At 44.1% G+C, this 13,469-nt stretch overlaps 1 protein-coding gene across 4 annotated transcripts in view; it reads left to right on the top strand.

Moving 5' to 3' along the window:
- Nucleotides 1–13,469, top strand: part of arhgef10 (Rho guanine nucleotide exchange factor (GEF) 10) — a 361,849-nt gene that overhangs the window by 31,791 nt on the left and 316,589 nt on the right. Inside the window, exon 2 of one of the 4 annotated variants that reach the window (XM_085996438.1) lies at nt 2,364–2,488. The exons of the other annotated variants lie outside the window; for them this stretch is intronic. The gene's annotated coding sequence lies outside the window, so the exon portion shown is untranslated. The remainder of the gene's footprint in view (nt 1–2,363; nt 2,489–13,469) is intronic. 4 annotated transcript variants of the gene reach the window in all.

A 13,469-nucleotide genomic window follows, 5' to 3' on the forward strand; every position in this document is an offset into this window, starting at 1 on the left:
TGTTACGTCTGGAATTTCCGATCTTCCTTATGGGACCGGCTCCTGGACACTGTTACTTGGTGTCGTCCGGGACCTCCGACCTTCCTTATGGGATCGGCTCCTGGACTCGCTCTCCTGTACAAACTTTGGAAGTCCTCCGAAATCCTCGAGCCGTTTTCTGTTCCGCACGGTCCTCGAACTCCTGATGGTAACTGGACTTGGACTTCATGGTGTGAACCATCTCCGGAGGAGTCTTCCTTACTCTGGTCGAATCTTAGACTGGCTTGCTGATGATTTACCTGAACGGTTATACTCTTTTCTGGCCCTAATCTTGGCGCCAAATCAACCGTTTTCCTTTGTTAAGGTTGCTTTAACAAAAGCAAGCACATTAATTTTAACTGCTCGCAAATCGAACTAATGGGAATCCGATTAGTGTCCCTTCGTTTGTGTGTGCTCAGCGGTTTCTGAGATCGGTTACCGCTCTGCCAGCGATTAGCACACCTCCAGGTGCTAATAGTTTTGTTTACTGCTGTAACCACATTACAATATCAAAAACAGTAAGGTTCTGGATTCTTCTAATCGATGATGACTCAAACTGCTTTAAGGTACTGTGTGTGTGTCCTTTTGAACTGGGCCATGAGAACTGCCAACTCCATTCTGTGTTCTCACAATGTGGCCACTTCAGGGGCCCTACCCGTATACTGTATTTCATGGATTTTTGCGAATCCTACAATGCCTTCAGCACATTGAGTCTATAAAGCAATAAGTCCCACTCCAGGGACTTGAGCACAAAAAGCTAGGCTGACACTCCAGTGCAGTGCTGAGGGAGTGCTGCACTGTCTGAGGTGCTGTCTTTCGTTAAGCCGAGGCCTTGTCTGCTCTCTCAGGTGGACGTAAAAGATCCCATGGCACTATTTCGAAGAAGAGCAGGGGGAGTTATCCCCGGTGTCCTGGCCAATATTTCTCCCTCAACCAACATGACAAAATCAGATTATAACTGGTCATGATCACATTGCTGTTTGTGGGAGCTTGCTTGTATGCAAGTTGGCTGCCGCGTCCCCCACATTACAACAGTGACTCCACTTCAGAAATACTTCATTGGCTGTAAAGCGCTTTGAGACGTCTGGTGGTAGTGAAAGGCGCTATAGAAATGCGAGTCGTTTTTTTAATAAAACATACGAGAGCCTCGGACAAGCTAGAGAGACTTTTCTTGTTGCACCAAATGATTTCTCTGGAAAGATAGCTTTTCATTTATAAAACAAAACATTCAGCCAGTGCTGTATATTGTCCCTCAAGACCAAGCTCAGTGCATTGTTTTAGATCCAGGGACCCAGTCTGAAAGTTACATAAAACAGATTTCCTTGGCTTCGTTTAGGGACCCAAATTCCAGTGAAAGGGTGTGAAGTAATGGGAGCAGGGCTTCTTAGATACACTTTATTGATCTCTGCTACGTTTGTGCTCAAGACACTTTTTTTTTCAAAAAATAATAATTCTGGAACACTCCTTGGCTAAGGCCTTTAGTTTATCATTCAGACCCACTAAGCAATGCATTCTGTAGCCTGATGAAGAGAAGTGTCCATACACTCCGCCAATCTTGGGTTGCAGAGGATTATATCAAAGGCTTCACCCAGCCGGGTTCTGGTTGCCAGATAGGTGTGGTGCTAAAACAAATTAAACTGAAAAGAATACATTGTAGAGAGACTGAGTATTCAGAATTATCAATATTAAACTACAGTTAAGAACAAACAGGTTTCTCAAGTTGCGGAGGGGGATGTCTGCGATTTCTTTAATTTCCCAAACATTATAAACACTGTTTCATGGGGAGAGGATGTCCTGAAGGAAGAGAAAATGGAAGGGGGTTGAGGAGAAAGATATTCGGAACATTACTGGCATTGAGGGTGTGCCTGAGAATAGTGTTACAGAAACCAGTGCTGGGTTCACATGGGTCTATTAATACCAGATGGCTCAGGGTTTAAATGCTGGTTTACCTTGAATTGCAGTATCTCAAGGGGAGTCCTTCCAAGTATTAGATCAGCCACAGTCAAGTCACATTTAGTAAGTTTCCCCTGTCTACGTTCTTTTGGGCAAATGCCACAGGCATGTGGACTGACGCATGGAGGCTTTTGAGTTCTATCCTTTTGTTAGAGCAGTTGTATAAAACTTATCCAGGCTCAGCACACCTTCTAGTTCTGGTGCCAGTAGCAGACTCTGCCATAATCCTCCCAAGACCTTTCCTGTTAACGGAATGTCGGTTATCCAAGATGCTCATCTTGAGACACTTAAAAATGAGTCTAAATGTATAGACATTTAGGACCAGGATTTATATGCAAGGAGCCTTCCAAGCATATATGGCTCGTCATCCAGTGAATTTGTTCATCTTGCAGCAACTCGGATATGGTTAGCGGCTAGATCTCGGCAGGCTCTCTTTTTCGGGAGTGTTTCGTGGCCCTTATTGAGGACCAGATTCCGACTGGGGCAGCAGGCACTGTGCATGTCTTTGACTCGGCAGGTACGTACATATTTTATGGTGTTTTTTTATGTTGTACGAACCTGGCTATGCCTTTTCACCCTGCCTTGAAAGCTGTAACAGCAATTGATCATCTTGTATTTGATGGAAAAGATGTTTTTAGGGGCCCGTTGGAAAGCTCTAAACCTAATTTCCAAAAGGTTAAGGATATGGAAGGCACAGGACAAAGAAGCTGCACTATGCCTATTGTTTTAGATGGCATCCATATCCAATCATATGGGGTGCAAGGTTTAAACACCCAATCCCGGATTCTCCTCTAGGGGCATGAGTGCGCTCTAGGATCTGGTTCCTTTAGATCAAGCCATTGTTGACTCTATAGGGCCCTTAAATCCACCACTTCAGCAGCATAGTGGGAGGGAATGATTACCTTTGTTCATGGGTCCTAACAACTGTCGGCCATGTGTATCCACCTCATTTAAAAGATGCTGCTCCCCTGTTTTTGGGGATGATACACTCAAACCTTTACAGGACTCCCTTGTGATGGAGATATTAGCATCCCAAATAAGAGATCTGTTATGTTTAGGGGCAAATTTATTCCCATTATTTTCTTGTGCCCAAGAAACTAGGTGGTCCTTGTCCCATTTTGGACTTTAGAAACTACTCAGTTCCAGGAAAACTTCCATCAAATGGTGGAAGTGTGCATAACAGTGGGTGGCTTGATCTATTTTCCTTACAAGTTCATTATATTCTGGAACATCTGCAATATTTCAGCTGAATCTCCAGCTCAGTTCTATTCAAGTTCATATGGCTACCATTACAGCCTTTCATAAACCTTTAGAATCTTAGAACGTACAGTTCAGAAGGAGGCCATTCAGCTGTTCCTGCCTATTGCTGGGACTAGTTCTGTAACTGAGGCTACCTTCTGTAATCCCATTTCCCATTGGCAGTGGCCTGGTTCTCAACCCCTTGTGTCTCAATTTATGTGGGCTGTATGGCAGTTGCTTTCAGATAGACCACCCTTATTTCCTGACCGGGATCTTAAGTTAATAACACTTCACCATTTGAACCTCTTCTTAGTGTGGTTTGAGGTTTCTTCCTTGAAAGACAGCATTATTAGTGGCTTTAGTTTAAGCCTGAAGGGTTAGTGAGCTGTTGGTTTTAATTGTAGATCCACTTTATTTGATTTTGCATGAGGACAGAGTAGTTCTTTGACTTACCAGAGCCCCAGTTTGTGGGTATGGAAACCAAGACGGATACCACACATGAATAATGTGAAAGTTAAATTGTCATGGGTCAGCGGATTGTTCTACCCTCTTTCTCTGCCTCCTCATCAATCAAACGTGGCCCTTTGGGTTCACTGTGTACATGCAAACAGAGTACTTTGTTTGTAACAAAGAGATTAAGATTACCAACGTTGTGGCCTTTTTGTCATTAACTGACAGCATCGTTCCCTACCACCACCTCAGTTCCTGTTGGGGTTCTTGTTTTCTTTGATTAGAGAGCTTTTAGGCTAGGTCAAGAAGAACAGGCTGGGTCTGGGTCTTTTGCAGAGTGGCGGCAGGGAATCAAGTGGGAAGCAGCCCCGATGTATTACTGAGGGGAAAAAAAATTGATTTCTCAAACCAATCAAGATTAAACAAGTTGCTATGGGTATGTAAGGGAAGCTGTCAGTTGAAAATTGCCCCAAATAAAGTAGTATTTTCGTAAATAATTTTATCACTCAAATTTTCAGCCAGTTTTTCTTTTAGATCTTTCTATCCATTTTGTCTGTTAGTGACATGATTTGATTGTCTTGTATCCTGTGGAAATATGGAGCCTGTGTGTGATGATCGAAGTTTTACAGGATCATTTGCTCCTTACATGGCATAATCCTTAGAGTGGAGCTAATTCTAATTGTTGTCACTGAGATGATTCATAAGATAACTGCTTCCCATGAGAGATGGAGTAGCTTCTTAATGGCTGCTACATGATGCAACATCCTTAGACCTGTATCCATAGCGACCAGGAGCACAATTAATTGCATCAACTCAAAAAGTGAACACATTGGGAGGGAGGATGTCATTTGGGATAACCGCCACTAAATTTATTGCCTATGTGCTTCTGCTGCTCAATTCCAGCTGCTACATGTGGATTCATCCCACCAGCTAACTCCTATTTTTTTTCCTGGCTGTGATTTCAGGTTTGAAGTTGCCAAATCTTCAGATTATCCTGGAATATTTCACAGTAAAAATTCCCCTCTTCCCCAAGCAAGCATCACTCTATATAAAGGAAGATAAGTCACTAATTAAATGTAGATGAGAAATCTTTTACACATTAACTGTATAAGTCTGCACTTTTTACCTGTAGAAACAAGACTGTTCCGTGAATAGAATATGGCCCTTTGTCTTGTGTGATGGCATTTTGACAAGAATGGAATTGAATCTACATAATACATTTAATTACTTGGTGTAATGGGAGGAATTCTTCTCCACCACCCCACTCGAAATTGAGCGGGATCATAGCAGACAAGGAGGAAAATTTGAGTGTTGAGGCCTACTGCTGCCTCACTGCCCTGACTGGGATTTCCTGCCACCGTCAGGATCGTCACTGGCTGCTGTTTCCCTGCCCACAGCACGCCGATGGCGGCAGTGAATATAGCCTGGGTCTCCCATTGTTTTTCCCTCCTGCCCCACTTATTGCTTTTTGGGGCTGCCAGGTGGAAGGTGGTGGTGGCCCTGGGAAGTGGTGGTGGCTCGCTCTCTCCACTGTCGAGGGAGATGACCTTGTAGTGGCCGCCGGTCCCTCCAGTCAGCCCCCAAAGACTTGGCCCTGGTCTCTGGTGAGGCTTTCAGGGGGTGACAGCTGATCTGATCGTCACGGTGCTCTTGCCTCTGTAATGCCCCTTGTTGTTTCGTCTGACACTGCAGCACCATCAGGCTCCGACTGGAGGTAGGATTGCTGCTGGGATTCCACTGCGTACAGTAAGGGATTCTCTCGCCCCACCACCCTCCCAGGGAAATGGCCACGGTTGGGCAGATCTGGCGGACAAGTCAAAGCTGGATCTCTATCTCAAAAAGGGGAATCCCAGCGACCTGTGTTTTAATGCCATTTAGATATTGGGTGTAACTTCCATAGTTCCTTTTTCTACATGAGGTGATGTTCAAATTTCTCGGGTAAGAATTCCCTTCAACAAATGAAAAAGCCCCAACAACTGTAGTGTTATGATTTTAACTCGCTATAATAATAACCTAATATTTTTCTGGCATGAAATGTTGATGACCTGATTATCCACCCTGACTTGTCTTTTAAATTACAAGTCGGATAAAAGTCACCTCCCATTGCAAGGCATGTCATCTTTTGTTTACGTGCTTCTGGAATGACATTCATTTGAAGACAGTAACTAATAAATCATCAAACCATCTTTTCGAAAGTGTTTGTAATTGTGCAAATCACATGTTCATACATGGACATAAATTATGATCCCGTTTTCTGTTGCGTCCTGTCATTGTAATGGGGTTTCAGCAAATATGCAGTGGTTTGGGGGAAAGATAAATAGTTTTCCTGGGAAGTATTCCCATATGCAGTATGTTTTGTCACCAGATTGATATTACTGGCGAATAGGTGCAGGGAATAAGATTGCTCTAAAAGGATTAATTGTGACAACTTCCTGTTTTTCTTTAATAAAACAGAAAATGCTGGAAATACTCAGCAGGTCAGGCAGCATCTGTGGAGAGAGAAACCGAGTTAACGTTTCAGGTCGATGACCTGTAGTGATCAATAACATGTCATTCTGTGGTGGACACTAGGTGGAGTAGTAGAGCTGTATGTATAAAACTACACTACCCAGCTATATATATATTAAGACTACATTACCCATGAGGCTAGGCTACCCAGAAGGCAGCAGTCAAGATGGAAGCCTCTACAAGATGCTGTACCTAGTCCACATGTGCTCAATAAAAGTAACTAACAAAAGCTAGCTGTGTTCATAAAAAGAATGTCCATTTATTAATGAACATAACATGGTACCAGGGTGGTGAAGATCTGCTGAGAATTTGAAGCCACCAAAGCGTGTGAATCTCAAGGGAAATGTCGACTACAATTGGCGGATTTTTAAACAACAATTCGAACTCTACATTGCAGCCATCGGATTCGGTACGAAGCCAGACGCAAGGAACACAGCGTTGCTGCTTACGGTTGCAGGCCCACAGGCGATAGAGGTATTTAATACATTTGTATTTAATCCAGCGGAGAACAGAGAAAAATTAGAAGATGTGCTAAAAAAATTTGATGCACATTGCTCTCCCAAAAAGAATGAGACGTATGAAAGATACGTCTTCCGTTCTCGGACACAGCAACAAAATGAGACTTTTGTTAGCTTTATAACTGATCTGAAACTGAAAGCACAGACATGTAATTTCTCTGAGCTCAAAGCATCCATGATTCGTGACCAGATTGTGTTTGGTATTCATGATTAAAAAAAAGTCAGGGAACGTCTGTTGAGAGAAACCGAACTAAATTTGGAAAATGCAGTGAAAATATGCCAAGCCAGCGAGCTAGCTCGAAATCACGCGAAGACTTTCAGTGAAATCAGTAATGATGCGATTGTAATGAGTGATAATGCTGCTGTCGGTGCTGTGTCCTACAAGGGGAAGAAACGTGGGCAGAACAGAAATGAAAAGCAATCGGAGGATGAAATTTTTAATTGTAAACGCTGTGGTTGCAAACACCAGTTAAGACAATGCCCAGCATTTGGAAAAATGTGCACAAAGTGTAATGGAAAGAATCACACTGCCAAACAATGCTTTTCAAAAGTAAAAATGATGAAAGGGCAACGAGTTAATGTGATTGAGGACACTGATGTAAGTGAGACATTTTTTGTAGGAATGGTGTCATGTGACTATCAAAAAAGATACAGAAAATGTGCAGCCCTCAGAAATAGACAATGCTGAACATAAAGTTAATGCAGTAAAAGAGGACAAATGGATGATCCCACTGCAGATAAATGGAGCATTAGTTACATTGAAACTGGACACTGGGGCAAAAGCAAATTGAATCAGTATGAGTGACATTAACAATATGAAAGAAAAGCCCAAAATACAGAAAACGTCAGTACTACTGAAGGACTATAATGGACAGAAAATAGATAGCTTAGGTGTATGCAGACTTAAAGTGACAGTCAAAGACACAGTGCATCATCTCATGTTTTCTGTTGTGGCTGAAAGGCTTGATTCACTACTGGGTGACAAAGCTTGTGAAGACTTAGAACTGGTCAAGAGAGTCTACCGTATAAACTGTGCCATAAGCAGACCAGATGACTCAGGTGATGAAGCAGAGAGCCCATCAAGGATGAAAAGGCCAAAGGGTATCCATGTCTTCAAAAAGCCTAGTTTCTCCAAGAAGAAAGAAAAAGACTTCAAGGTCAAAGAGAAGCCAAAGGAAGAAAAGCACAGAGGAAAAACACAAGGAGAAAAAGTCCAAAGATATAACTGCAGCAGATGTTGTTAAGCAGTGGAAAGAGAAAAAGAAGAAGCCTGCACCAGAGCAGGAAGCAGTTCCGGTGGATACTCCTTCTTCCCTCAGGCCAATCTTTGGTGTTCCATTAGCCGAGGCTGCTGAGAGGACTATGCTGTATGATGGGATCCAGCTGCCAGCAGTTTTTCGAGAGTGCATTGAGAGTTATGGCATGAAGAGTGAAGGAAACACTGAAACCCTCTCCAAGCAAAGATCGCAAGGAGACCTCGCTCTATACAAGAGCAGATTGATGACAATGCCGCAACTGCATCTTGTCATTCACCGCCAGAACAATCTCATGAAGACACATCAGACTTACCTGTGTTGAGAAGATCCACACGTGAAGTAAAAGAGCCTGATAGACTTAATCTTTGAGTACAATGTAAAGCGTTGAAAATGTGTTGACTGTTTTGAAAATGTTTGTTTATAGAGCACTAACAAAAGTGTTACTGATATTATCTTTATTGTTTTCTTGAAAGTTGATTGATATTGATTTTGTTAAACCTCCAAAGAGAGGGGGATGTAGTGATCAATAACATGTCATTCTGTGGTGGACACTAGGTGGAGCAGTAGAGCTGTATGTATAAAACTACACTACCCAGCTATATATATATTAAGACTACATTACCCATGAGGCTAGGCTACCCAGAAGGCAGCAGTCAAGATGGAAGCCTCCACAAGATGCTGTACCTAGTCCACATGTGCTCAATAAAAGTAACTAACAAAAGCTAGCTGTGTTCATAAAAAGAATGTCCATTTATTAATGAACATAACATGACCCTTCGTCAGAACTGGGAAAAGCTGGAGATGGAACATGTTTTTAAGCAAGAGCTGGGGCAGTGAAAGCGGGGAGGGGAGGAAAGAACAAAAGGGAAGGTCTGTGATAGGATGGAAGGCAGGAGAGATTAAGAGACGAAAGAAATTATGGTGCAAGGCAGAAGGAGATGGTAATGGGACAAGTTAAGAAACAAAAGATGGCTCTAGATGAAGTGTAAATGGCACTGGCAGAATGATCGACAGCTGTCATGTGAGAGAGAGAAAAAAAATTAATGGAAAAAAAGATAGGGGCAGAGGTTATGGTCTGAAATTGTTGAACTCGATGTTGAGTCCAGAAGGCTGTAAAGTGCCTAATCGAAAGATGAGGTGCTGTTCCTCGAGCTTACGTTGAGCTTCATTGGAACAGTGTAAGAAGCCGAGGATGGTGAGGTCTGAATGGGAGTGGAGCGGAGAATTAAAGTGACAGGCGATCGGAAGCTCGGGGTCACCCTTACGGACTGAACGGAGGTGTTCCGCAAAGTGGTCACCCAATCTGCATTTGGTCTCCTCAATGTGGAGGAGACCGCATCATGAGCAGCGAATGCTGTATACTAAATTGCATGAAATACAAGTAAATTGCTGTTTCACTTGGAAGGAGTGTTTGGGGCCCTGGACAGTGGGAAGGGAGGAGGTAAAAGGGCATGTGTTGCATCTCCTGCGTTTGCATGGGAATGTGCCGGGGGAAGGGGTGTTGGGGTGATAGAGGAGTGGACCAGGGTGTCGCGGAGGGAGCGGTCACTTCGGAATGCTGAAAAGGGGAGGTGAGGGGAAGATGTGTTTGGTGGTGGGATCACACTGGTGGTGGCAGAAATGGCGGAGGATGATCCGTTGAATGTGGAGGCTGGTGGGGTGAAAGGTGAGGACCAGGGGAACCCTATCATGGTTCCAAGGGGAAGGGGTGAGAGCAGAAGTACGGGAAATAGAACGGACACGGTCAAGGGCCATGTCAACCACAGTAGAGGGAAATCCTTGGTTGAGGAAAAAGGAAGACATGTCGGAAGCACTAGTATGGAAGGTGGCATCTTCAGAGTAGATGTGGTGGAGACAGAGAAACTGGGAGAATGGAATAGAGTCCTTACAGGAGGCGGGGTGGGAGGAAATGTAGTCCAGGTAGCTGTGGGAGTCAGTGGGCTTGTAGTGAATGTTTGTCAATAGCCTATCCCCAGAGATGGAGACCGAGAAGTCAAGGAAGGGAAGGGAAGAGTCAGAGATGGACCATGTGAAGGTGAGGGGAGGGTGGAAATTGGAAGCAAAGTGACTGAAATTTTCTAGTTCAGGGCGAGAGCAGGAAGCAGCACCGATACAGTCATCAATGTACTGGAAAAAGAGGTGAGGGAGGAGACCTGAGTAAGACTGGAACAAAGAATGTTCCACATATCCCACATATCCGTGGGGCAGGCATAGCTAGGACCCATGCGGGTTCCCATAGCAACACCTTTAATTTGGAGGAAGTGAGTGGAGTCAAAGGAGAGGTTGTTCAATGTGAGAACAAGTTCAGCTAGGATGGGGACTGGTTGGGCCTCTGTGCAAGGAAGAAGCAGAGCGCCCTCAGGCCGCCCTGGTGGGGGATGGAGGTGTAGAGGGATTGGACGTCCATGGTGAAAAGGAGATGGTTGGGGCCGGGAAACTGGAAACTGTTAAAGTGGCAGAGGGTGTTAGAAGTGTCGCGGATGTAGGTGGGAAGAGACTGGACAAGGGGAGAAGAAATAGAGTCGAGATAGGAAGAGATAAGTTCCGTGGGGCAAGAACAGGCTGGAACGATGGGTCTACCAGGGCAGTCCTGTTTGTGGATGTTGGGAAGGAGGTAGAAGCGGGCTGTGCGGGGTTGGGGAACTATGAGGTTGGCGGCCGTGGAGGGAAAATCTTGGAAATGGTGGCTTGATGTGCGGTACTGGGGTCATGGTCCAGGCGGAGGTAGGAGGAGGTGTCGGAGAGTTGGCGTTCAGCCTCTGCTAGGTAGAGGTCGGCTCGCCAAACAACAGCAGCATCACCCTTATCAGCAGGTTTAATGACAATGCTGGAGTTGGAGCTGAGAGAATGGAGTGCTGCAAGTTCAGAGGGAGGGAGGTTGGAGTGATTTTCTTTGTTGATAATGTGACATCTGCGCAATACTTCCAGCTGCACTACACGCACATTCAAATATTAAACAACCTATCTACAATCCATTCTTCAGGTCACTCTGATTGCAGCTTAATCTAGAGCATGTTTTCATCACCGGCATCATGAACATGTCTCTTGTGATTAAAACATGCCTTAGGAAAGGTTGCAGCTGATGAATCCGTGTCGTTCCCTTGAGCAAACCTATCTGAGGTGCGACCAGATTTTATGATTCAAATCCTCTGAGTCATCGTGTATAAAGTATTGCTTTGAATAAAGCTGCTGTTACATGTTGAATGCCCTGAGGTTGTGCGAATAGTTTTTGTCTTTAATCTGCACATTGCTCTCCTCGCCATTTATCCCTGATGGAACAGCAATGCTGTTCGATTAGAGGCTGGGTTATAAACTGCTAATATTTTAACTGTCGACTGGACCAAACTCTCTTCAGAGGCACATAATGCCTGTAAGTCCTAAGTATCTTAAATATTTACAGTTCAGTTTTTTTACAGTTATACTCTTGGAGTCAACTACTAAGCCTAAAGATTTATCTTGTGCTTCTACTCTAGAGGTCATTTGGTTATGTCGAATCTTAAAAGAATTTAAAAAAAATGTTTTTTTAATGGGATCTGGGCATCGCTGGCAAGGCCAGCATTTATTGCCCATCTCTAGTTGCCCTTGAGAAGGTGGTGGTGAGCTGTCTTCTTGAACCGCTGCAGTCCGTGTGGTGAAGGTACTCCCACAGTGCTGTTAGGGAGGGAGTTCCAGGATTTTGACCCAGCGACGATGAAGGATCGGCGATATACTTCTAAGTCAGGATGGCGTGTGACTTGAAGGGGAACTTGGAGGCGGTGGTGTTCCCATGCGCCTGCTGCCCTTGTCCTTCTAGGTGGAAGAGGTTGCGGGTTTGGGAGGTGCTGCCGAAGAAGCCTTGGCGAGTTGCTGCAGTGCATCTTGTAGATGGTACACACTGCAGCCATGGTGCGCCGGTGGTGGAGGGAGTGAATGTTTAAGGTGGTGGATGGGGTGCCAATCAAGCGGGCTGCTTTGTCCTGGATGGTGTCGAGCTTCTTGTGTTGTTGGAGCTGCACTCATCCATCACACTCCTTACTTGTGCCTTGTAGATGGTGGAAAGGCTTTGGAAACAGGCCGATCGGCCCAACTGGTCTATGCTGCCGTTTATGCTCCACTCGAGCCTCCGCCCACCCTTCTTCATCTCGCCTATCAACAGATTCTTCTATTTTCTCCCTCGGGTGCTTATCTAGCTTTCCCTTAAATGCATCTATGCTATTCACCTCAACTACTCCTTGTGGTAGCGCATTCCACATTCTCGCCATTCTCTACGTAAAGAAGTTTCTCCCGAATTTCCTATTGGATTTATTAGTGACTATCTTATATTTATGACCTCTAGTTTTGGACTTCTCCACAAGTGGAAATATTTTCTCTGTCTACCCTCATTATCTTAACGACCTCTATCGGGTCATTTCTCAGCTTTCTCTTTAGAGAAAGGAGCCCCAGCATGTTCAGTCTTTCCTGAGTTGTATCCTCTCAGGTCTGGTATCATCCTTGTGAATCATTTTTGCACCTTCAACATTGCCTTTGTATCTTATTTATAATATGGAGACGAGAGCTGTACACAAGTGTGGTCTTCCTTTGTGTTAACTGCACCCCTCAATTTGGCGTGGTAATAGTCTTGAGCGAGTCCAGTAAGGGACCAGTAGACAGACAAATGGCGAATAATCTCACCAAGTATACACTGTAACCTGTCTAAACCTGTGATCACTTCTAATTTTTAAATATCTATAGCCTCAAGGCTGTAGTAAAGTTGGCATTAGACTAGTTTAGCAAATGCTTATCTTGGGGGGTTACAGAAGTAACTTTCGTGTGCAATATTGGCAGTTATACTCCTTAACCGTTGTCAGTATGTTGTACTATGTACTGTAGTAAAAGGTACACATTCTGCTGTGAAATTGATACTTTATCATTGTCAATAAATGGAGTAGTTGAGCATCTAATGATATTTAGGGCTTGCAATCGTAGTACTTTATTTGCTTCGGACGCTTGATATTTTAGTGTGAGAGCAGCAGAGATCCTGTAGGAATTGAATCTTTTTGATGCAGCACTGCATTAAATTCATTGCAGAATAGTCTGTGTACAGCTCACCGCTTCTTTAAGGTCTTTTAAGTGACCACAGCACCACACAATGGTGGCTTGACTACTGAGGTGTCCACTGAGCTAGCTTTTTGTTTTTACCTTCTCCAAGTACAGTAAACTCTTGTTTAAACGACACTTAATCATCCAGAATACTTTAATAACCAGCAAAATAGATAACCGGTAATCTTGCCGAATCCATCCAGCACTCGTTTTGCCAAGCCCAAGTCTCCCGCGGTGGCCGAGTTAGTCAGTGGTTTTTATTTTTGTTTGTGTTAAAAGTTGCCTTGTTAGGTATACCTCTGTTATCCAGAATTTTTCATCGACCGGCACCATCCTGGTCCCATAAGTGCCGGATAAGAAAGAGTTTACTATATTGAGATTTTTCTTTAAATTGTGCTCCGTGCTTTTTGAATTACACTGGCTTTGAGAGGAACAGTACTCGCTTCATTAAGTGAGAAGTGGAGTCTTG

This window comes from Somniosus microcephalus, chromosome 9 (genome assembly GCF_052327205.1).
Source record: "Somniosus microcephalus isolate GS21.2 chromosome 9, FLI_Smic_1.0, whole genome shotgun sequence".
Classification (NCBI taxonomy): domain Eukaryota; kingdom Metazoa; phylum Chordata; class Chondrichthyes; order Squaliformes; family Somniosidae; genus Somniosus; species Somniosus microcephalus.